The sequence below is a fragment of the Corapipo altera genome, unplaced genomic scaffold (genome assembly GCF_003945725.1).
Source record: "Corapipo altera isolate COAL_440 unplaced genomic scaffold, ASM394572v1 24b, whole genome shotgun sequence".
Lineage (NCBI taxonomy): Eukaryota > Metazoa > Chordata > Aves > Passeriformes > Pipridae > Corapipo > Corapipo altera.
Genome location: NW_020884888.1, coordinates 3,944,745 through 3,970,632, shown reverse-complemented (window position 1 = coordinate 3,970,632; position 25,888 = coordinate 3,944,745). Strand labels below are relative to the sequence as shown.

Below are 25,888 nucleotides of genomic sequence, written 5' to 3'. Positions count from 1 at the left end.
AGGACCGCGCCTTACACCGTCCCGATGCGAGTTCGGGGGGTCGCCGGGCTCCCGGTGCCGGTGGAAGCCGGTTCCAGGCAGGGACTGCCCTGAGGGGACAAGGCGGGCCCGCGGCTTCAGTGGAGCTCTTGCACCCCCTACAGCCCGGCCGCCCGCGGTTCACCGGGAGAGCGACCGGCTTGGGGTGGGGGGGGGGAATAACAACATCCCGGCAGCACCGCAAAGAGAGAAAAACCCACCCCGTAATGGCATTTCCTCAAGCGATTCCTGCCGTCCCGACCGAGTATTACGAGCTTTTACCGTCGTTCTAAATTAATTGCCTGACAGAGGAGGATTCTTGAGGAAGAGGTGCGCAGGGAGGAAATAAACTTCTCCTGCGCGGCATCCTGGGCGGCTCGCAGCTAACACCGCGCTGAGGGGAGCTAGGCGATGGATAGGAGAAGGACGTTCCTAGATTAATAAATAAATAAATAAATAAAGACAGCTGGCTTCCAAGCCAATGTCAAGGGGGGAAAAAAAAAAAATTGTCAGCCCGACGCAGGGCCTGTGCAGAAAAAATACAGGCTAGCAGATACCTGATCCTTAACAGGCATCTCAGCAGAGCAACGGTCACACAAAGGACAAGGAGGCTGGTAAAAGCAATTCCCATCCTCCCAGTAAATCTAAAATAAAGGTGTCTATAGGCGTGGCACATTTAAAAAGAAACTGCGAGTCCCGGCTCAGGCTAAACTGGTTGTAAACTGGCCGCCCATGAGCCATCTCTCACATACACACACCCAGAGTGCTCTAGAGGACACTCATGTCTGCTGGGTGACAGTGGGGCTTGCAATAGGCACCACTGCCAGGCAGCAGGAAAGACTCACCAGCTTTTACTCTAACTTAGCCCTTTGCAGGCATCCTGGAGCCACTGCATCTATATAAAAACTGGATCTGAACCATTTTGTAGCCTCAGTTGCACCACAGAAATTTTGTTTGACTGAATTAGCTGCAGTCACGTTACTGGAGAGTGACACAGAGTAGAGTACTGTACAGAGATAACATTGAAGTGAAAGAGGCGAAGGGAAAGCCTCTGAAGGGAAAGTTCACTGTGTGGGCCAGCTTCTAGTTTTTAGGAAAGTGAGATTACAGGTGTTTCGTGTGGCCTTCCTGTTGGTCGTGTCCCATCCCTCACCTGAGCCATAGTCATTCTACCCTTTTTATTATATGTATATCCATTACATATGGAAATACAATTCAGAACAGAATACTAATTTTATACAGCCAATTAACAAAGTTAATATTACTTTTGAAAGCTCAGAACAAACCATTGTTCCCATCTCTTCAAATCCACAGGTTTCCTATCTGTCAGGTTTTACAGAACATCAAAGGAAATGTACAAGTTGTCTCCCTCATACTCGCTTGTCTCCTTCGGTGGAGTGGCTTTTTGCTTCATGATGATGTAGGGAGATTGAGAACCATCAGAACACCCTTCCTGGTGAGACAGCTGTAGGTGAAATCCACCACAGCCCCAAAATTTGTTTTGACTGATACAAACCAAACAGTGAGAAAAAAATATCAAGTACTTTATCTTCTCCTTACAGTCACAAACACTGGACGTCATGTAACAATCGGTGGAGGAGGTTTTTTTGCAACTAAATGGTTCTATATATGGGGGATTTAATTAAAACAATAACTTTTTTGTGCTGTGGTGAGAAATTACCTCTCAATAGACCCACATCAGAAATACTGAAAACGTGACAGAAAACACCAAGTAAGATGGCAGAAAAGAACATCTGAAAGGAACATGTACTGCTAGGATTTCTGGAACTTTAATAGCTTTCCACCTGAATTTTGGCCATCGTGAACTCAACCTAAGAGAAAAAAATACATCTTCTCATTAAAAAATTCAGATTTAAAAATATTACCACCTCTTATCCTTGCCTTACTGTTACACAAAAATGCATGAAGGATTCCTTCCCTCAATTACACCTCCTCAAGATAACATTTCTTAATTAACACCTTAATTAGCACTGAGAGGGTATGGCCTGTAGTTTATTGGATCTATTTAGCTCTCCAAGCAGCTGCATTGCTTTTAATCAGCAGTGATATTTCCCAGAAAGCAGAAACAACACTCCTGTTCTAAATATGCTGCAATATGTTTAATCATTTATCTCCTCGTTCAGCAAGGGGAATTCTGTGTAAAGTCATGCTTTATACCTGGGCTTTTTCTCTTCTGTGAATACCTGAAGTTTATGTTTTTCATGACTAACAGTAAGAAATTAGTCTCGACAGCAAAGGCTTGGGAAAGTGAAAAGAGTCACCTCAGTTTTACTTCCTATCCAAAGGTTATAGGGACTTAGGGTAATGTTCATGTAATGATAGGGTCTTTATCTGCACAGATGAAGACAAGGTCTCTTCAGTAACCTGATTAAAAATGAGTGAAATGGCGTGTAAATTAAATGTGCAACACATCTTGTCTTTTAACTTTTGGTTATCTCCAGTTTAACCTGAAAACACAACAATTATGTTTTGGTGCTGCCTATATGAGCAAGTTGATATTACAATTTGGGCTGATCACCACTGAGAATGGGGGGCTGCTACTCTCAGCTAAGAGACTTCTGCTCTACCCTTGCGGAAGTAGGATTTGCTTCCTTGCTGCTAGATTTGACAGGTTATGCTAGTTCTTAAATTATAAGTGAAGTAGGATGCTGTTGGCGGGGTGGCCATTTTCAGCACAACAAATTACAGTCTAAGTCTGAAACACAGCTCTTCTGAAATCAACTCATTTCAATGGGAACAGAACTGAACTGTATTCCTGCTGATATTTCAATGTAATGACAGTCCCTAATTTTCCCAACCACTAGAGCAGTAAGCGTGTGCCCTGGTAATTGTCTGCTTTTGCAGCCAAAAAATCCCACAAAGTCAGCACGAGATGTGCATATACAGTATGCAAGAGAGTAGCAAACAGAGGGACCTGAGAAATGCTGAAAACAGTAAGAGGCTAAAACCACTAAATTAATTTTAAAAATGCTCTACATACTATTTTTTTCTGTGGTTTTCCCAGACAAAGTGTCTCATAACTCACTGTCGATAAAGCACTGACAAGTGTTAAAATCTGTCCAGGCATTTATGACAAAAGTTTAATTTATATTTTTATATTATATTTCAGTATCATTCTTTTTTCACTTTGGCTTATGCCACTTTCATTCAGTTAGCAACTGTCCTGACCAAATCAGTGTAAATGACAGAAACCAGGTAACAATTTATAAGGTTGGGTTACTAATCCCATAGGAGTCTTACTTCGGCTGCCGTGCTGAGAAATTACCTCTCAATAGACCCACATCAGAAATACTGAAAATGTGACAGAAAACACCAAGTAAGAGGGCAGAAAAGAACATTTGAAAAGAACGTGTACTGCTAGGATTTCTGGAACTTTAATAGCTTTCTACCTCAGTTTTGGCCATCGTGAACTCAACCTAAGAAAAAAAAATATATCTTTTTAATGAGTTTTACAACATGCAAGTTGCTTTATAACATATTACATAATGATGTAAGTGCCATAAAGAAGGTTGTGTGCTGCTCTGTAAAACGTATTAGATCATCAATATTTCTAGTTTCTTACTGAGGAATTAGAAATAATGATGAAGATTAGGGTTACAAGAATTAAAAAAATCCTTTGAATTGAACCATTCAGCTGTCCCCAGGGAAATACTAAGGAATTTGTAGGCTGAGAAAATAGGTAAGTTTATAGGTTCTCCTTAGGTGAAAGAAGTCATGTTAACATCATAAGTTTTATACAAACTTTCCATATGCTGTAGTACCCTCTCTGCTTACCCCCGGGTTTCATTCCCTTGCACCCATATTTGTGTAGCCCAGTTGGAAACAGATTTATTAAAAATGATCCATCAACTTTTACACAGAAGGAGGTCAGACATCTTTCAGGAACATGATTCGAAACAGGAATATCCATTTAATCCTCCTGCAAATGACAAGTCAGGTGAGTTTGTAACAGTAAGAACAGAGGCAAAGGAAGTTTGCAGAAGATTAATCCTTCCACTTAGTGCCATGGTTCCTTGGAGTCACCTACACTCTATCTCACAGCCCGCTTCAGCAGATGTTCTGTGTTCCTGGAGGGAAATGCAGACACCTGGAAATGTCTTGCTTCCAAAACTTTTGTTTACTTTTTTCCCCTTGTTCAGGCATGTGATTACAACTTTTGAAATACCTGTAGGACTGCTATGTATATTAGACAATCAGCAAGCTAGAAAAGTATCTTTACTGAATGGGTCTGGAAAGGACTCTTGTATAGTTTTTTGTCAGTTCAATTAAAGTTCAGTATTTAGCTACTGAAAGGCCAGTTTGGCACATAACTGCCCAAATGCAGCTTGAAATCTGGCACTGAGCAAGCTAAATCATGCTGGCTGCCAATAAGACGTAGATTTCTGTGCTTGTTTTTTTCCATGGGACTTAAGTTTTAATAATATTAGGCAAAAACAAGGCTGAGTGATTCTAAAATGATTGAAAGTGAAAAGAGAGATTAATTAGCAGGCTAAATGTAGTGATTTTCATCGTATAGAGCTCAGTGTGCACTAACACCAGAGACCACTATAAGTGCACAAAAGAAATGCTGTCTTTACCTATGGTCTGAGGTCAGGAACCTTGGCAAAGCTATATTAAAAACTATTCTTACTTTTAAAGGTAGAAAGCAACCTCTACCATAATGATATGTGTTCATTAGTATATAATGAACAGCAGCTTATGAATGCATGTGAGGTATAACACAGCCTGATGAAATTCGGCTTTAGTCTCCGTGGATTTCATTTAAAATAACTTCAATTTCCAAATTCCTAAGGTTTGTTTAGAGTGACAAAATAAATTAACATAACATTTTTGAAATCCTGATTCAGGTGGAAAAATGGAAGAAGAGGTCTGAAGTTCTCAGCATCTACCAATGAACAAGTAACTTGATCTGGCCTGGTAAGTTTTTCTGTTTTGATAAGGGGCAAAAGTGGCTTTTGCCATATTTGAAGCACTTTTTGGTGGGAGTCTCTAATTTTTTGATGAATGATGCAAAGAAACTCTAGTAGGTAGAGAAGTCTGACTGATGCTGTGGAAGCCTAGGTATTTAAAATAACCAAGTTAAAGAAGACTTAAGAGGTACAGAGAAGGAAGAAATAAACATTAAGGTAGGAATCAGAGAAATAAATCTCTTTGCTTTCAGCAGGGAGTGCAGTTTCCAGGCTGGTATTAAGCTCAGGAAGATAAGGCTGTTATGGATATATTACTCATACATAAAAATTAAAGGAAGTAGGAAAGCATTGAAATGGCTCTTTAAAGTCTAGTGTGACTTTAAACTTTGCACCTGGCCTCACAAATTTTCCTTCCATAGGTATTTTGCCTAAATCAAATGCAAAATAACAGCTACATACTATACAAGTTTTAACTGTCTCATTTGGGAAGAGTGAGAAATTATATCATTTACAGTTTATTAGGACAGCAAAACCTAAATGGATTGTTAGACACCTTGAGTGATTCTCCAAACAGCAGCTGTTCCATACCTATCTTGCTGGTCCTTCACGAAGTGAAAATATGAATATGTTCTTAGATCTGGATGCTGACATTCAGGTACTAAACTTGGTATTGACATCATTAACATTATCTTAAGAGTTCATTCATTTTGCTTTCTAATGAAAATTAAAATCGGGATCCCCTAACACACTAATATTTTTTCTTGCTACCAAGTAACTGATAAGAAATGTAGGTCAAGAGCAATGCATTAATAAAGTTGCCTTACATGTCATTTCTCAGTTCATGTTTGTAGCCACTTTCATTGATGTACTCTCAACCACTATAAACCCGAGGATATTTATTGATGGTGTTGTGTTAACCATAGAGCTACACTGAAATTTTTGTCAAATCAAGTGATAGGTTGAGCAAATTTGTGGGTGAGCTGGGAAGTTCTTTCTGCTGTGAGCTTATCCATAAGATAATATTAAAACAGTTCCAAGTCTTCCCTGGCATTTTTTCAGTTAGTTTCAAAAAAGCCTCATTGTGCCCAGATATCTCAGGGTTTAATTTTTTAATATAAACTCTACTAACTATTCACTACTAGGAAAAGACAGAGATTCTTTAGAGTGAGCTGAATCGCTTCCACTGACTGTGCTGGCTGGACATTGGTTCACTAGGGTAGGAGCTTCAGACAATTGCAGTATACCAAGATACCTTCTTGTGCATTTTCCTTCTTACATTTAGGAATCATAACCCAGAGCTGAGTCTCACTAGAGGAGTCCCAGCATAAACTCAGCATGGCTAAAGTTATGCAGTCATTTTTTCAGTATGGAAATGACAGAAAAACCTCTGAGAACCCATCTGACAAATTATATTCATATATTTCAGACATGATTCATGGAATGGTCCTGGTTAGGGATTCTTTCCTTAAGAGATTGCATTATACATGGGACATGTTACATACAAATAGATTTTGTTCTGTCTTGGGAGAACCAGGAGACGAAATGTGACTGAGATTAAGCCAGTCCTCCAAGTTAAATGGTCACTGTTCTAGATGAGACATCTTCCAGTTTGCCAGCCCCTAAAGGCATGAAAACAAGTGCTGAGAAAGGAGAAAATTTTTTTCAGAGAATACGTATCCTGTACCAAAAGAAAAAGGAAATGCAAAGCAAAAAATTCAAACAGCAATAAATATAAACTAATACTTTTAATAGCTAATTAATTAAGTTGGACACAGAAAAGATTTTCTTTTTTAGACAATTGCTTCACCATCTGTGACAAGATAGCATGCTGTAGAGGTTGGATGACTTCCATCTCAATAGAAGGGAAACGAATGTTCTTAGAGAGAGGCTGGCTAAACTAGTAAGGAGGGCATCCAAAATGCAATATATGTACTTGATGCTTTTAAAGGACCATTTCACAAAGCTGAAAATAATTACAAGACATATGAGGCCAGAGAAAGAAATCAAAAAGAAAAACATAAATGGCAGTTTGGAACTGTTTAACAATGTTTTCTAGATGTCCACAAAAGCCAGAATTCCATGTCTGACAGAAAAGGCTATGAGGATTTAAAAAACAGCCTGGTTTAGTGGGGAAGGGATGGCAGCTACAAAAAAAAAGGGAATTAAGAAATAATATAGAAACAAGATGAATGTAAAGGAGAGGAGAAGTGGAGAGCAATGAATTTAAACTTAGAACTGCACAAAACTGAGGGAGAAGCAGGATAATGCTAAAAGGCTTCTAAAGCTGGGCATTTTGAGATCAGTAGCTTTAAATATTTGCTTCCAATAATTTGAAAGCATTAATTTTCTGGATTATTATTGTTACTTTTCACTAATTCTTAAAATACTTTGGTTTTCCTGAAGGCTAGAAGAAAACCAGTGAGGTACTGATTATTTAAAAAGGGAAAATTGGATGATGTCAGTAACTGCAGGCCTGCTGTTATAATAACACTGGGAAAAGATGATGGGATAGCTGATAGGAGACTTAATGTACAAAGAATCAAAAGAGAGTAAAAAGACCTAGTCTCAGTCAATATGGGTGAACCAGAATTAGATCTTATCAAGCTAACTTAATATATTTTTAATGAGATTAGAAATTTGGTTGCTAAAGGTAATCAAGTTGATATAGACTACTGACGTTTCAGTGAGGCATTCCACTTATTACAACACAACACTTTGATTAAAAAATAGGAGCAGTACAAAATCAACATGTAATATATTAAATGGATTAAAAACTGGCCAAACATTATATCCCAAAAAGTGCTTCTAAGCTGAAATTATCATCAAATGCCTGTGCTTCTAAATGGAGTCTGAAAAAATAGTTTTACACTTTTTCTATTTTTATCAGTGATCTAGAAGAAAACTTTAAATACCAACCCATAAAAGTTTGCAGATGGGAGAAAAGCAGCAGGTACAGGAGATAATAAAGAAGACAAGTCACTCCTGCAGGACTATCTGGTTTGCTTGGCAATATGGGGTCATGTAAATGTAGCAAGTTGTAAAAACCTACATGTACACACAAAGAGTGAAGGACATATTTATGGTTGGGGGACTGTAGTATATAAAGTAGTGATGATGAAAAGGACTCCTGGGGTGAAGGCAAGGTCAGTGGGAGATAATCAGCTGAACAAGAGTTCCCAGTATTATGGTGCAACAAGATGAAATGATATTTGATAACACAGTGCTCTTTGATCTACCAGACAAAACCATAATAAGATCAAATGGCTAGAAGTTAAACCTTAGTAAATGTGTAAATGTGTAAAACACATTTTCAGTAGTGAAAGTATATATATCTTCTCTAATGCATGCAATTTTAAAATATTGTTTGGTGACTTGATTTTTATATGATTTGATTTTTTTTCCCCAAAAAAAAAGAAGTGCCAAAAGGGGTGATTCAGGCACAGCTTATGTTGCACAAAAGACCATACAAACTCATCTCACTTGGTTAGTGTTATTTCTGAATTTTACATACATTTGGCTAATGCCTTCACTCACACTTTTGCCAATGGTGAGACTACTATCATTCAAGTCTGATTTACCTGCATGAAAAGGATTTTCTTCTTGTCAGGTAACTGCAATTAATGTGCCTCTGAATAACCACCACAGTTAATCAAAAATACTGTATTTTCAAACATAGGTGAAGATCTGAAGTATTATCAGTAGTGCTACAGGTGCCATCATTCTAGACATTCAATGCTGTATAAATTGAAAGTAGAAAAATAATCCAGTTAATAAAAAATGTTAAGGCCTCTGTTTTTTCCATTTTAAAACATTAGCACTAGGACTGGGGGTTGTTGACTTCTTTGATCTGCTTCTTGCATTCAAGACCCACCGCAAGCGCTTGAAAAATGTGTAGGTCCTAAGCGCAACCCTCATAGTAGACTTTGTCTTTTAAAGTGCTTTCTGCAGTTTGCAATTCACAAGCCTACACTATTTGACACAACAGACAACTTACTATCTTCCTATCCAGCCTGGAAGTTCTGGAAAAATTTGACTGTCAGCAGTTTTCCCCAGAAATGGTAGGATCTTTCCACTCGTTCACCGAGAGTGACTGAGTCCCTGCTCTTCCTTAGTTTCTGAGAAATCAGTGCCAGCTCTGTGTAAAAGATAGCAGCTCAAAATCTTTTAGCAGGGCTTCATCTAAAAATTTGTATTGAGATCCAAATTAAGCCATTCAAATAAGGAATAAAGTTTTAATCAGCCACAAGTCCTGTAAGTGCTATTAAAAATCATGACCTATTTACCTTATTAAAAATAAGAGACTGAATGCATTTCTAAGTCATATTTAAGCCTCCTGCTGACATTGCTAATCTGAAATATTGGGACTTTATTATGTTACTTGGACGTGTGTTAAGGGACGTTACTGACATTCTCCATACTGTATAAAATTGAGGAAACAAGTAAAAATGTTTTGGTTACCTCTCAGACTTGCAAAGAGAAAGTATTAAAAGTTAACAATTAAATAAGTAAAGTATTTTCTTATCAAAAACAAAATTTAAATTGTTCTCAATCTGCTATTTCAACCTAATATCTCAGTATAGGCTGAGGGGAAATTAATTATTTTTCTGATATCTGGAATCAATTTACATAGGAAGAAAAAATAGAAGGAAAGAAAATAAACAATCTTGAAATGTCAGTTAGCAATCAGATGTGACGTAAACACCAAACAAGATTCTGGGGTCTAACCATACTGTGCCTTCCTCTAATACAAATGAAAGGTAATCTGCAATTATGAGCTCTAATTATTTAATAAAATGTTTATTTGTATTTCTAATTCTCTGGGTGAAATTCAATCTCCTGCACTTATATGAGGCCAGAGTAATTGGGGGTCTATGCAATGGTTGTGTAAAGGGACTGGTGAGGTGAAATTCATCCTTCCCAGTCTGAGACTCATGACTACTCTGTGCTGCTCCAGTTCCCCAGCCAGCTGCTCTCATCTATGCCTTTGAAATGCTTGGTTGGGAATGGCAGTTGCAATCTCTACAGGCAGTTTATAAGACTTGGAGCTGTTTTTGGTGTCCTGTGAGTGCTGCTTATAGCTTCTCTTACCCTTCCTTGACTGAATATCTATCCAGAGAAAAAAATGCTCTTTACTGCACAAGGAGAGTTAAAAAATAGTGAAAAGGAGGACCTTTTCCTGACTGCACCACGGTTGATGACACTGGTGTGGTACTGGCTTGGAACATCCCTGATTTCCAGGTGTCAGACATAACTACAGAGACTTTTACATTGACTCACAAATGGAAGGAAAAGAGACATCGAAGCAGAAAGTATTTTAGTATATGTATGTGTAAGTCAGCATTTGTTTTTTATAAATATTTGTGAAAAAGGAAAAAAAGAATCCAAATCTATATAGGCTAGGTTCTGGGTGCATATGTGTGTATTAAAATTGTCCAGGTAAAGAAGAGCTGTGGAAATGAATGATGAAGATGACAATTTCCGTTCACAGTCTCATAAAAGAAGAGATTTGAAAGGAAATCAAACTCTTATAAAAGTAAAGTTTTGGTCCATTTACTGTAAAATATGAAAGAGTTAAGGCAACATTTTGGAGGCTTCGATAAAAGTAGTGGCCTAAGTAAATCATATGTTATGAAGCTCACAAAGTGTAGGACATTCTTGTTATCTTGCACATTTGAGACTTCCAGGCCAGATACTGTTTCAGAGTGACTGAGCATTTCCTCTTAGACTTCAAAAACCTCATACAACAGCACGTGAACAGTGCTGTGGGACTGAACAACAGCTTATTTCAGCCCATGTGAAAGAGTCCTAAATACACACTGTCAGTGCTTTTGCAAATCTCTGACAATGACCTATACATTTATATTCTGCAACAAATAAAACACTTCTATCAGCCCATCAGAAGAAAACATTCAATTAGATAATTTCTTTTAAATGAGACTTAAATTTAAAACTCCTAACATAGATTACTAAATCTTTAAAAAATCCTCCTTTCTCTATTGGAAAAAGTGAAGGGGAAAAAAAAAGTGACTGAATTCTTTGAATGAGGACTTTGAGCAGGCCCTTCTTAGGGAAAGTTGTTTCTTACTGAAAGCCTTGGTGAGTGTCTAATTATTTCCTTTAGAGCCACTTTGAATTGAACCATAAGATTCCAATGTGTATTGAATTTAAATTCTACTTATGGGCTCTGCTTCCTTTGATTCTGCATTTCTAGCAAGGGGAGCTCCTTACACCACATTAATCATAATATATGGAAGGGCTTCTGTGTTTGCTTCTGCAATGCACTAAGTTGTCCCTGAAGATAAAAAAAAATCCCCTTGGAAGAAAAATCTCATTCTAAATGAAGATTTAAATTGAAATTATTGGGGAAGTTAAGAGGAAAAGATATGCCCGGTAAAATTAGAACAAGCATTTAAATGGAAGAGGGTATCTTTAATTATTTTCTTCCTTGGCATTGCAGAAAATCCCATGATATGATAACTAGGGATACTTTGGGGGGTTAAGAGCCCAACAGCAGAAAAGCTAATGGGATTTTTTTTTTTTCAGATAGAGGTTAAAGTGATGGTGCTGTAAGTAGGCTGTCAAAATATCTCAGCTCACCATCTGCTACATATTAATTTACAATAGAGAGATAGGTGAAGTGGGTGTTACTCTTCAGGAGCTATATAAATGTGTAACTTTCTCAATTAGTATTCATTTCAAATGAAGAGTAAAATCCCAGGAAACTCAGATGAGAATACAAGCCAGGCAGTATTATATTTAAATGGTAATAGTATATCCATAATACACAGCTAGAGCTGCAGTGTATTGCCAAGAATAGAGTCCAAAAGATCAGGCTAAACCATTTACCACTAATGTCATGAGATGTCTTTGTTTTGGTATGCAAAATGGGGTAGAATAAACGTGTGTTTCCAAAAGGCTTTTTAAAATTATTTTCTTTCCTTATATTTTGTTGGAAGTGTTACACTTCTAGTTTGCAGAAAACTGTATTTTCATTAAAAGTATGAATTCCCAGTTGTACCAGAATCAGATCAAGAAAACAAAACAGGTACTTAAGAAAAACGAACTCTACTTTCTCCCATTCCTGTGTGAATCATATACCAGATGAAAAAAATACAAAAGAACTCTTTAATTTTTGTAAGGAGCCACAAAAAAGTTGAAACAGAGTTATCTTTCTCACTGTAATGGCAATATGGAGCCCTATCCCATCTCCTGGATACAAGTGGAACTTCCTTCCTCTCTGAATGAGACTGAAAATCATTCTCTTGATCTCAAACGAAATTAATCAAACACTGATACAAGTATGAAAATGTAGGCTTTGAACAGTTTATAACTTTGTTAGAGATACCCATTAAAATATGGTGAGGTTCTTCTTTGGTTATTAAAAGTTTTGGGTGTATTATGATATATAGAATAATGTCTCCCTTTCAATTCATAGATATTATTTTCCCTGGTCTCTTCAGCATTTACTGTAGCATGAAATATTGGTTAACAATTAGCAGTGCTTAAGTGAAAATGATGATTAGGCTTAGGCTAATCATAGCAGACCTCTCCTTGTTTTGTGTTGAAAAATCTCTTAAATCTGAAAGAAGGCTTTATCTCAAGTCAGAAGCACATTTATTTTCCTCATTCATTCATTGCCCAAAGAATATGTGATTTCCCACCATGACAATCTTTGTTGTCCCACAAACAGAAGTTCCCCCAGACTTCCTCCTCTCCCTTCCCTCTTGGAGGAAAAACACAACATTTGGAGAAAAGTAGGTTTGTGCTCCAGCTTTCACTATTCTGTATCTCCTGTGCAAATCCAGGGTGGTGACAGTGAGTAAACAGCAGAAGACAGTGGGAGGCTGCAACACTCTCAAAAGCAGGAAGTGTAGGAGTAAAGCTTTTCTACAGACCACAGCTGTAATGGCGTAGTCCACCTTGGAGGCAAGTTTCTTTATAACACACAACCATCTCCTGCTAAACGTCCAGAGCAAAGGTGGTATGCTCAGCCATAATTTAAAGGACCATGACATGAAGAAAGGGTTATGATGTTTAAGTTATAGGCCATCCAAATGTTATAGGCCCAAGCAAGTTCCTATTAGCAATAACTCAAGTGCACCGAGGAGATTTGACATTCAAAACTGATGAGCACTAATCCCTCGAGCCTGCTCCGACCCAGCCACGCTCAGGCCACTTGGTAACCCGAGTGACCCAGGAGTCAAACCATGATAACCCTCTTCAATTTAAAGAGCAGCTTCTCCCCATCTGTCTGAGTTCTGACTCTGCACAATAAATTTCCCAAAGAGCATAAAGAGCCATCTAGTGTATATCAAATCAATATCATTGTGGCTTGCAGCGATATCTGAGGCTACAGTTCACAAAATAAACTAGGCCAGGGCTGGATTTCTGCCCTTGGCAATCAATCAGACTCACTGGGTCATAGATTTTAGTGTAAATTAACACAGCAGAAACAATCACGCTCCCCAGATGATGATATAATACAGTATTTGCTTTTCTTTTTCCCCCCATTTCATTGCTCATGCTTGGTGGCTAAGCTGTACTGAACAAGAATAATAAAAAGCAATGATTAGAAAGGTGGTGGTAATCATAAAGCAGAACATTAATATTCTCCTGACAAATGTATATAAAATGCACATAAAATATATACACAACATTAAAAGGAAAAAGGAGAAGGGAAGTGATGTTAACTTGCTGATGTTTCAAAGGCATTATTTTTGCTTAAGAATTGTAGAAGTGCTCTTGTAAATCAGTGCAAGTGGTTATCATTTGTTTTCCTTACCAGATTTTTATCCAAAGATGCTAAATGCTTTGTTATTTTCTTCATATACCACTTCCCTTACATGCTATGGAGCATACTGACAAGTCCTTTCTCCACTTGCAATTCAGGCTTTCCCAACATTTACCTGAGCGTTGCCAACAGTTTTCCCCAGAGGAGTTTTAATTTTTTCTCTTTGGTAGGTTGTTGTTATAGGAGAAGAGGCACCTGGTACTTCCTGACACCCACCTTTATGCAAATCTCATCTTTTGAAATTTTCTCAGAGTGTGCCACATATGAAAGCCTTGCAGGAATTACTATAATCTCTAATTATTCCATTGACATAAGACAGTGTATTGTGTTTTCTGTCAGAACCTCAGGAAGAAATGTCAATATTTTCAGCACTAGCAGGACATTTTTTGAATTATAAACACCCATCTTCTAATGTTATTTTATCTCATGCATCTTCACAAAATATTTTACAGGAAGGAAATGAGATACAAATAAAGGTACCAGCTGGATGTTTAATTTAATGCAGCAGAAATTTCGGGTAAGAAACTGTTTTATTTTTTAAGTATTCAAACCCTTACATTACTGTTCAGATAGTGTAACTCTGGTCAGAATGTATTTATTTGCAGAATATCTAGTTAGATTATACAAACAATATTTAGTTTAGATATAATAAAATACTAATCTGTGTACAAAAGCTACATGGTATGGATTAGAACTGTGTGAGAATAATAACTACCATGCAGGAGTGGTTTCTGTTGAATAATCAGAATAATAAGATTTATCAAATAACAGTTATAAGCAGGAATTCATTTCTTAGATTAAATTTATCCACTATTTTCTGCCAGGGGCATAAAGAAATAGAAGCTTCAAAGATAGCTCTCTTCTGAGATGATTGAAGGCAAACTGTACCTCCTTTAGTGACAAATCTACCCTTCTGTTCTCTTACTAAAGAAACAAGCTGGATTAAGAGGCTGTGGAAGGGGAGCGTTCCTTGTGTGCTCTGGTGTGTCCAACTCAGGAAAGCTCTTAAGTAGTTGCTACAAAGCCAAGATACAGGGTAGAACTGAGGACTCTGCCACCCCAACGATGCAACATATATTCCCTTCCCTGTGCAGGGGGACGCAATCTGGACTAGCAAAATACAGTCATTACAGGGCTGCACATTGTCCTTCTGTGGTAATTGTGAAGGAATCTCCTTTCTCACTGTCTCAGTTCTCATCTTGTTCAGTGAGTACTTCCTATGTGGCTGAGGACTATTCCATGGAGAGAATAAAATTTCTGAGAAAGACTGGGTGAAATTTGTAGTATTTATAACAACTCACTGAATATAGTTTGTCTAAGGTAAAGCAACATTCTCCTCCCAGACAAATCTCAAAAGAAAAAAAAAAGCAATCAACTCAACCTATAGGCTGAAGAAGTAGATTTCTTTTTTTCCTCATAGTCCACCCATGAACAGCTGAGTTACAAACTCTTGCAAATTATTATTTTGGTTTTTACATTTAGATTCCTCAGGAAAACTCTAGTTGTATGCCACTAGATCAGCTGGTGTGTTCTGACACCAATTAGATTGCCCATATTTCTAAAAGCTGGTGTAGGGCAAGATTGCCTTGAGGTAGCAACCACTTTATGTGTTTGTTCACAGTGATTCTATGTTTAGCTTAAGTAGTTAAAAATAATTTTTTAATGTACAAAATGTAGCAATTAGCTCTGCTTGTTCTACATGGAGATTACTGTTAAAATAAACTGCTGATTTTTACTTCTTTTTTAAAAACTTAAGTCCTCATATGTAGAGAAATTTAGCTTAAAATGTTCATAGGGCTCCACGCTCCATCTGAGATGGAAGAACACAAAAAATGTCTCAAAAATTTTATTTGATCCTTTGTGAATCTGTATTATGATGTAGACCTTAATTATATAGTGGCAGGGTATTTTTCATGAGACTGCTTCTTACAGAGTATAGGCTGGATGCACACAGGAGCAGAATTAAAATCTCACAGGGTACCATAAATCTCACCATGCCCAACTTGCTCTTTCTGGAGTTTGCTGCCTAAGCATCATTCCTCTGACCTATTTTCAAGTACTTTAAAATAAAATAATAACTTTCTTGCCTCCCTGTCTTTCCCTGCATTTCGTCAACATAAAGGGGCTCTTCCTTTAGTGATGTTTACATGAAACAGCTCTGCATCTTTGGAGTGCTACAGTGATAGTAACCCCTGAATGAGGAGCAAATGCTATCTGTCAACATGCTGTGTTGTGCAACACAGTAGGCTGCATGAGAGGTCTGCATTACATCATTTGTGGACTTTCCAGGCTTGTAATGTCCTTTCAGTGAACCTGAACTGAGTGTTGAGCTTATAACGAAAACTGAAACCCAGGGAGTTACTTGTGGTTTAGAATTTTTGCACGGCTTCAATATACACATACTGGGAGTCATTGCAACAGGCTAAAGATGTGTTTCAGCCACTTTGTGAGGTGGTTATGTTAATGGGTAAAAAATTTGCTTCCTAACATAAAAATTATTCATTTCTCCATTTTAGAGGTTTTGTGTTGTTTTGGTTGTTGTGGTTTTGGTGGTTTTTTTGAACAAACACAGTACACCTGTGCCAAGCATCTATAATACTTTTTGCTGTTCTCCAGCTGTAGAAAACAGGCATGTGTTGCTAAGACTATTATTAGAGATACTATTTTATAGATGTGTGAGTGTATGACTATCTGTGTTTATCTGTATGCCTGTGTATAAAAATAATGAAATATTAACTGGGCTAGAAGAAAGAGGGGAAAATTACAAATAAATCCTACAGTCCAGTGGTCAGGGTACTCCCTTGGAATGTGGGAGAATCCAGTCACAGTCCCTGCAGCCATGAATGTTAATTATACACTGGAAGTGGAGCACTTCCAATGGGAGAGATTAAGAGGTACCTATTCACTAGCCCATGGATTAAGTCACCTTTGGGGGAGATTTGTGTTCAGAGACAATTGGGATTCACTTGAAAGGTGAGTGCTTCTAGGCAGTAAAAAGCTCATCTTCATGGTGTGAGGCAGAAATTCTCCTCCTGACCACTGGCTAAGTTTTGACCTTGTAAGTGAGATGAGCACCCCTTGCTTTTTAAACCCATGAGGTCTTGAGTTTGAGACTAGCATTGCAGCTCAGGCCTAGCAAGACACTGACAGACCTTTCTGGGATCTGGGCCATTTCTCTGGTGGAAATAGGCATGTAAAAAGTGAAGATATCTACAACATAAAGGAAGGTGGTGGTGAGGTAGCATGGAGGAAAGAAGACAGGAGAATGGGAATCTGAATGTTATATTTGAGTTTCCGAAAGAAGTAGATGGTTTTTCTGTATTCCCCCATGGCAACATAGAGTTATTTTTTTCCCCTTTCCAGTGTACACTTCTGGCCCTGTCTTCTCCTTTGTTTTCCTTACCACAATCATTCCATGCCATTAAGGACCATTTTCATAGGGCTCCCTTTGTGATAATGCTGCCTTGAAAGTCATCTTGATATAAAGCTATTCTTAGGTTTCAGTAGGCCTAAGAGCCTTTGCCTTTGCTTGCTCTAGGAAAGTCAAATGTCCACTGTGAGGGTCCCAACATGTTGAGTCAAATGACAAGTTCGGGGAAGGAGTGGGCCAGGAAGCAATTATTCTTTCTTCCACACAGCAGCTGCCATGTGTCAAGGTCCTTTCTTTTCACACTCAAGTCCGAAAGCTTTCCTCTTCTAAACTGTTAGTGTTTCTGGTCTTTATGCTTTGCGAGCAATTATTGAAATCTCTCTCCAAGCCTTTCCTACCTGACTTCCAAATACAGCTATAGAGAAACTATAATTATATTTAATGAAACACCTTGATAAATATGTACAAATTGCAGTCTCTAAAAACAAAAAGTTCATTCATATTTTGTCTTACATTTGGCAAGCAGAGGATAGCTTCATAAATCCAGATGGAAGAGCTGAACAGGAAACACAATGGAAATCCTCATATTTCTACCAAACTAACCAGATATCTTTCCTGTTTGGATTTATTTTTTAATTCACTTTAATGTTTAAAATATTTCACTAATTAATCAAAAATAGTTTATCCAAATTATATTTTTTGTTTCCTTTTAGTCAAGGAAAGTACTTCTTAAATCACAAAAGAAAACAGTTGCCAGACTGTTTAAAGGCAGGTAGATTTTTAAATCTTGAGAGAAAAGCCGGTGATCTCAGCTTTTCATCCTATTTTCCAAAATTTATTTATATTCAGATAACTCAGGTAATCCTTTGGAAAAAAACCCAAATGCTACGTTTCTTATGAGACCAAAACTTCCAATAAATCCTTTGGGATTGAGGTAGTGAAAGCAATGCCAAACTGGGTTAATTTGGGGGTTGGCCCCCACATCTAATTTGACAAATGGCACTGAAATTTAACTGGTATTTTTTTCTATGCAGGCCATTTTTGTTTGGTGGCTGTAAGGGTTATTAGTATGACTTGTTTCCTTCATGTTACTGCTTTTCATAAAGTTAAGTAGTAGAAAAGGTGCCAAGAAAGAAAAAATATACCCAATTGGTTCATGGTTTAAAGTAATAAAATGATACAGCATTAAAATGGCAACAATCCTGCCCTTACAAAATTGGCTGTTACAAAACTAGACTAGTTGGTTACAAACTGTATGTAAAATGTAAAACAATAAAAAGAAAGGCATATTTGCCCATTGTTTTACTGAATGTCATAAACAAAAACAACTAAAATTCTGGGAAGTAATGCTCTGCTTGTTTTTCTAAGTAAAATTAAGAAGCAGTTTAACTTAAATGGCATACCATGAGAAAATAATTACTAATTATTTTAAGTAATATTTAGATCAATTCATATTAATCTTATTATCTTTCATGTTTATGTCAGTATTAGATTACTTTCATGTTTGTTTAAGCTCTTTTGCTTTTTAGAATGTTGATTTCAAAGGCAAATTGAGCATAGTTAAAATAATCAATGTTCTTTGTGGTTTCAGCATATGCAAAGAACAACAACAGTTGAAAGGAATCTACTGCTTTCTTATACAAACCATTAAGCTTTTACTGAAGAAAAACAGAATTATCTAGCTAATTATATCATTTATTATTGCTACCTGCATATAGTCAGTAACTTACAGTCTACTAAAGAAAACTATAGTGAAAGAGATATGTGTCACAGCATTGTGTGAAAGAATAGCAGCTGGGCAGCCTCAATCCCTGTACCAAATTGCTCAAAAAACGTTCTTTGTTTGCTCATGTGAATGACTAGGAGTAAACAACAGTCTGATGCTGAAATGGCTGGATTTCACCTGGGAAACTCTGCATTCACTTTTTTGCTCTGCCACAGACTTTCTATATGACCTTCAGCTTATTATTTCACTGTTCCTGAGCTCTGGCCTGCAGCTAAAAGGAGCTGAGGTGCTTCCTTTCTCCTTTCCTTTGCCTACAGCTAGATTGGAAGAAACTTGTGGCGGGGGTTATACCTGTGCTTTGTGATGTGCTGGTGTAGCCCATAGCCTGGTAGGGCGCCTGTCTTGGCTGCAGCCACTCTCCCAGGCTGTACAGTGAGTAATGATACTAATCCAACAGGCCTTCTGTACATGAAAGTACTCATTAGCTTCACTAAGATTTCCACTGGAGCCATAATTGCAGTGGTGAAGTGCTGACAATTTCTCAGCATGGGTCACCTTCTGAAATATTTAATGGGAGTGAAAAATACCCGAACTAATTGCTAGTGTCTTATTCTTTGTTGTTTATTCTTCACTTCTGCCTCCTGTGCTTTGTGCCTGACTGTCATGAAAGGAAAATTAACATTTTGTAAGGACTCTGGAGGTTCCATTGTAACAGAAGCAGCAATGGGTGTAAAAGGTTGGCAATACACAACAGGGCACTCTCTGCTCCTACTCTCCTCTTGAGGAGAGAGGTGCCTGGGATATGCTGTTGTTCCCGCTGGTTTATGCATCTAGGGTTTTTCCTGAGAGAAGAAACCAAAGCCTGAAAGGAGAGGGATGAAATTCATGTCCAAGGCACAGCTGAGCTTTTCCCAAATCCAGGAATACAAAAAAAGCTATTGGAACTAGTCTAAAATTTTTTAAAAGTCAGCCTACAAGTTTTTGCTGCTTTTCTGTCTCAAATGTGAGCAATGTAAGTCCATTACAAGATACCATACTGTCATAATACCACATCACTGTGCACAGAGAACATCCATGAGATAAGGCATTGATAAAAATATGTTAACTGATCTGCTCAATTTTTAGATTATTTTGTTATTTTTCTTTTTCAGGAAGAAGACGCTTCAAATCACTCTTTCCAAAACGGTAGTAGATTGTGTTTTCTTTTCTTAGTAGCCATCTTTTTAAACTTCCTTAACATTTCAACTACCTTTGTATAAATCAGTCAGAAATTTTTTCTACTCTGATAAAAGCTAAGAGTCTTCTTTGAAAGATCCACAAGTCAGATTTGCTAAAAAAGCATGTTTCTGTTCTTAATAGTTGAATACAAACATAATATTGGTATATGGCAAATTTTATTGGTTATGTTCAGTGGTAATACTGGTGTAGCACTGTGTTAGCAGACTAATGCAGTTTTATTTTAGCAAGTTTCTCCTTTGCAGTTTTAAATTACAGGCAGTGGCTCAGACATCAAGACCATTTGGTAGCTGGAAATAAATGCAAGGAGAATATTCATCTCAATGATTTCAGTGTGTTTCAAAGAGAAATATAATTTTGGGATTTGTATCTCATTTGCATCTTTTTGATGAGCCCTGCTGTAAATTGATTTATAGAGTTCAATATTTTCAGAAGTACACTACATATTGAAAGCTACTCATATTGAGTTAACAAATATTTTCATTCTTCTGTTTCTGATTCTTTCTCTGCTCAAGGGGACTTCTGATTCTTTAGCTATTGGCCAGGTGAGTGTGACACTTCCTATCACTGTGTAAGAACAGTACAAAGCCTCCACTTTCTTTTTAAAAGGGTGTTCAATGTGTGTAAGAAAAATGCTTGGTGACTGTCATTACCCAAAATGTCCAGGTTCACATGAAAATCACTCTCTTTCAATACTCATGTGTATTCAGACCTAAGGTTGCAGGTCACGCACCACTGAAAAGAGGGAAGTTCCTACATATGCAGAAGATTCCTCCTTGTTTTGAGAGGAAAAAGTGCAGGTATTAGAATTTGAGCATTCCAGTTGAAATTCTACAAAGATTTCTTTCTCACAAAACTGGAAACGAGTGACTCTATTCTGGTCTCCAAAACTCTTTGCTGGATAACAGTGGGATAAAGAAGCCCAGACCGTGGTGACCTGGGCATATATAAAAAAAAAAAAAAGAAAACTTGAAACACTTAACAGAAATAAACTATATGTAGAAATCAAGAGCTACACTTAACTATGAAAATGCAACTGGAAAATCATAAAGGAGAGATTTTTGGAAAAATTTTAATTTCAAGTTTATTGTAATAGATTGTAGGAAAATTATAGATACCATGAACTACTCATGCAATCAATAATGAGTCAGGCTAGAAACCAGTGGTTATTTTTATAGAAGTCAAAATAGATAAGTAAAAACTTTGTATTATAAAATGTTTGTATTGTGCCAACAAAGCAATCTGAAAATCAGAAAATACTTATTATTTTATAATAGTCCACATACGATTTGAACTTATTTATGAAAAAGAATGCAATCATATTTAACTTGATACAGATGTTCTAAAGAAAAAACCAAGAGGGGAATATATATACATACAGGAATCAAAACAGAAACTATATTTATTCTGATAACAAATATTATTTAACTGCAGACCTAAGGCATACAAAAAGGCAACAAAAAGGCAACAAAATAAATATTCTGTGATCGGATAGTTCAATATGATAAAAAGAGATGTAAAAGAGGTGCAATTTTAGCAGTGGCAGACTGCAACAGTGCATTTGATTGAGTAAACTTCAGTGGGACCAAGAATTTTTCATGTCCCAAGGAAACATCAACTAGCAGTAAGATTCCTCAAGGAAAATCATCCATAGAAGAATAAAAATTTTAGGTCATGTCGGTTCTCATGGTTTTGTTGCAAATGTTGAAGTATTTATTGTCCCTTTCAGACTTTGTATTCCTGGAGTTGGACTTTTTCCTAAGAACCAATTAAAAAAAAAAAAAAAAGGCAAAAATAGTTTTACATGTTGAAATTATATTTCATTCTTTAGAATTCTTTTTTTTTTTACTTCAGTCTCATGAATTCCAAATGCTAGTATTTGGCAATGAGAAAAGACTAAGAATTCTACAAAAGGTTGTTTGAAAAACAGAAGACTAAGAATCTAGTTAACGATTAACATGTAATTTAATAATCAGCCTTAATTCCAGACAAACTAACTAAATGTTATATAATGAAGAAATAAGGGAACACTAGATTTTTCTGAAACATAAATTTTAAGCAAGTTTTCAAGAGATTAATTTTGCTTTCTTATTTCTTTTTCTTGGAAATGTTACACAGTAAAATTATAAAGCATAAATTTGCTTAACCTTCTAAAACAGACATTATTTATGCAGAGCATGGCAACAATCATTATGAAAAAATCAAATATTGACAGCCTTTGAAATAAAAATGCCTCATATTACCAGCAAGACTAATTGCTGGTTTTGATGAATCTCCTGTTTTTAAAATGGTCTAGTCCACAGAAATAGATTACTAGAAATCATGCATAATGCTAGTAAACATTTGAGATCTCATACATTCAAGCCTCATCTGAAAAAGTCCATGCTTACTGTTGCTTTTCAAAAAGAAGCAGCAGTGCTGAACATCTTACTATTTCACCGCTAAAGTTACTGGACTGTGTTGCAGTAAGAGCAATCAATATTGGTTAATAGGCTAGATCTGTGTTATTAGTATTCTTTACAACCTTGACATACTTCATTTTATGTACAGATTGCCTATGAAAACTTGGGCTTATATCTTGTCTAGACAATGCCTTACATGGCCATTCAAATTAATAATGTGCCAGAATTATCCTATGCTTAATGCAGCTGTGCTCTGTATTGACTCTGAAAATTAAATTTACTTCATGGTGCCTATTGACAGCTGGGTCTCAAGCATATTTAATGGATTTGAATGGAGTTTGGTCTATGGCTTATGCCTCCAAGCAAAATGTTAATAGCTAATAATTTTCATTAAAAGTGAGAGTGTTTATCTATAAACGTTGCATTTCTCAGTATATGAAGTCAGCATAAAAAGAAGTTTAAGATCACCTTTCAGTTAACTCAAAGCACACAGAAGGAATCAAGAGAAAAGAAAAATAACCTGTTTGCCATCTTTAAATGCAATTTGTTGGCTTATTAACAATGTATTTGCAAATATGTGTTAAGGGAATCCCATTTTATTTGAGAAAAATAGCTCTAGTTCCAAGAAGGCAGAGACAATACCTCAAGTTGCATCTGAACATAATGAAAAACCTCATACATAATATATTTATTGACAGCCCTGGAAATTGAACTTCTTTATTTATTGACAGCCTGCGCGTAGCACAGGCAGTGCAGGCTTCTTTCACTGCTAAACAAACATACTTTTTACCTGGACAGAAGAAACTAGTTTTTCTGAAGAAAATAGAACTTATTCACCATATCCACTTGTTCTTTGGACTATCTGTGAAATGTCAAGAAAAGTTGTAAGCGAATTCCAATTCTGCTGGTCATTTTTCTACTCTGGAATATGTTCTCAAGGGAAACAAACAAAAAAATTACTCACTACTAATATGAGACTGACTTCTGCCAGTAAATCTACAGTTGGGCAATTACACATCTAATTACTGGGAAGCCTCTTAGGTAAATAAACAACCATCTTCCTGTTTATAATTAATAACAACATTGATTATTTTTGTTCTAGCAGCCATCAGGTAAGCAGGTAAAATTGTAATTTTTTGCCTTCCCTCCACCCTCCCATGAGAATTTCTTGCCATATATGCTTGGTAGTGTTGCAGTGCAAATGGCAGTATTTGCTTGAGAAGGATGCTTCCTGGTCTCTACTTAAATCTGAAATTACCACTTTAAAAACAAACAAAAAAAAGTTTGAACAGAGCTGCCATTTTTAAGCGGAATTAGAGTTTAAAGCATGCTTTCTGATTTTCAAGTGATAATAAACTTTCTTGGACAATATGACAAAGAAAAAAACATTAAAGGTTGAAAATTGAAAAATGGGAAGATAGACCTCCATAATGTCAGGCTGCAGGTCTGCAGTACATTTTGAACAAGACTGTTTGCTAAACTTAGAAAACAAGCAGCTTAGGAAGGACTGCACTGGGCTGTAGCGGAAACCAAGGCAGGCCTGAATTCCAGATTAAAGTGGTCTAGCAAGGTTTGTGAAGTCCATTAGAGATACCCTGCCAGTTTAATTTACATGCAGCAAAGCTGTTTCTATTTAGGACCTTCCAAAATATTTTGTGTGCATTAGCAGCCACCGAAAAACATATATTTCTTTTTTTTACTTTTTTTCCTGCAGACTCTAACACATTCAGTATAAAAGACTGGTAAATTTAAGAGGAAAGAAGAAAACATATATATTATAGGTGTAATATCTATACAGATTTATAAGAGAAATATTATACATAGAAACATTGATATGTGCACATGCACATATATATACATATGTAGAGATACACATGCACACAAACTTACAGAATAATCCATAACCCAGAGAAATAAAACAGAAAAATATATTACAAATAGAAAACAACATGACACCTGGCTCAGTTTCCCAGGAACTGTCAGAAACAACTGCAGTCTTTGAATCACATTGCAAGCAGCAATAATTAAAAAAAAAAAAAAAAAAACCACAACAAAAAACCAAACCAAACAAATTAAAAAAAAAGGTAGTAGTTCGATGTGGAAGAATTTTTAAAAGATTAATCAAAGTTCAGGGTATATTATAGATAAACATAAAGGATAGGCAGCAACTACAGGCCAACAAACTGCTAAATTACAATTAAAAAAAAAGCAAGAAATTATTATTTTATCAGCTGGCACATCTTCCATTGGAGGGAAACCTTAGGTGATATTCCATGGTCTCAGATGAGACCTGTGCTGTGAAGCAAATGCACAAAGGCCTCACAGATAACCTTAATTTTAACATTTTGTTCTTTAGGATGGTTCACCTTAGAGTTCAAGAATCTTTGGGGGTTTTATTTGAAAATGGCTTTTTAAAGACAAATTCCTAGAAGATTCTTTATCTTAGACTTCCCACTGAATTTACTCTTGATGAGAAGAAGGGGTTTGCCTCCTTACAGAAGGAAATTAATTTGTACATTGTGAATCTTTGATATACCTCAAGATTTGAGAGGTCTGATTGAATTTAAAAGCTTTTAAGGCCAAAATCCTATGACTCCAGCCCTACTTTCTGATGACAAAAGCTGACTACAATTTTTTTCCTTCTACAGCATTTTTCCTGCAAGAAACTGCAAGAATAGTGTGCCTCTCTCTGACAACAGTGATTAAATATGTCTTTTATCCACTAGTTTTGATTTTGACTTGTTTTGGTTGCTGACAGTCCTGCTATGCATCTTGCCTTTTCAACAATCTGCACAGATCCCAGCTTCATTCAGAAGTCCGAAGGGCACAAGCCCATACCTCTCTTGTACTGAGGAGCATGATTTTTAATCTGAAATGTAAATTTTTTTCCTTACATTAAACAAATCAACAAACTATTGAGGTTGATCTTGTAGGAAAAGAAGCAACTTTTAGCCTATGAAGATAAAAGTAAATGTCTTTCAAAACTCAAAGTGGAACACTAGTTGGACAATGTAGTTTCATGTTGATAAAATATTTATATTACTAATGATGCTTCTTGATGCCAAATTTTTCTCTTCCTGTGACTTGAAGCAAACAAAAGAACAAAGATTGTTTCAGATTGTTCAGTTACAGTTTTTCATTCTTCAGATGAAACCCAGGAAACTCAGTTAACCTTCCCAAACACAAAAGAAAGTCACCGCTGTTCCCCTTGTTATGCAATTACCTTTAGAAATGTATCAAACTTTTCAAAATTATCCCCATTAAATTTTTGCCAGTGCCAATGAGGAATGAAGTGTGTCATACAAAACTGAAAATGTGTCCCAAAAGAGTACTTTAATAGTGGATTCACACATCTCCCTCCCCCAAATATCAGCAGGCTTTTACTTCCTTTCCTTTCTTATTCTTTCCCTTCTC

General features: G+C 36.6%; 1 long non-coding RNA gene across 1 annotated transcript; it reads left to right on the top strand.

Annotated features, from left to right (window-relative positions):
- Positions 1-16,638: 16,638 nt before the first annotated feature.
- LOC113947344 lies at positions 16,639-25,646 on the top strand. The gene is made up of 4 exons (XR_003527682.1): positions 16,639-16,713; positions 19,988-20,021; positions 20,783-20,872; positions 25,123-25,646. It is a non-coding gene; the product is annotated as an uncharacterized LOC113947344 (long non-coding RNA).
- Positions 25,647-25,888: the final 242 nt, after the last annotated feature.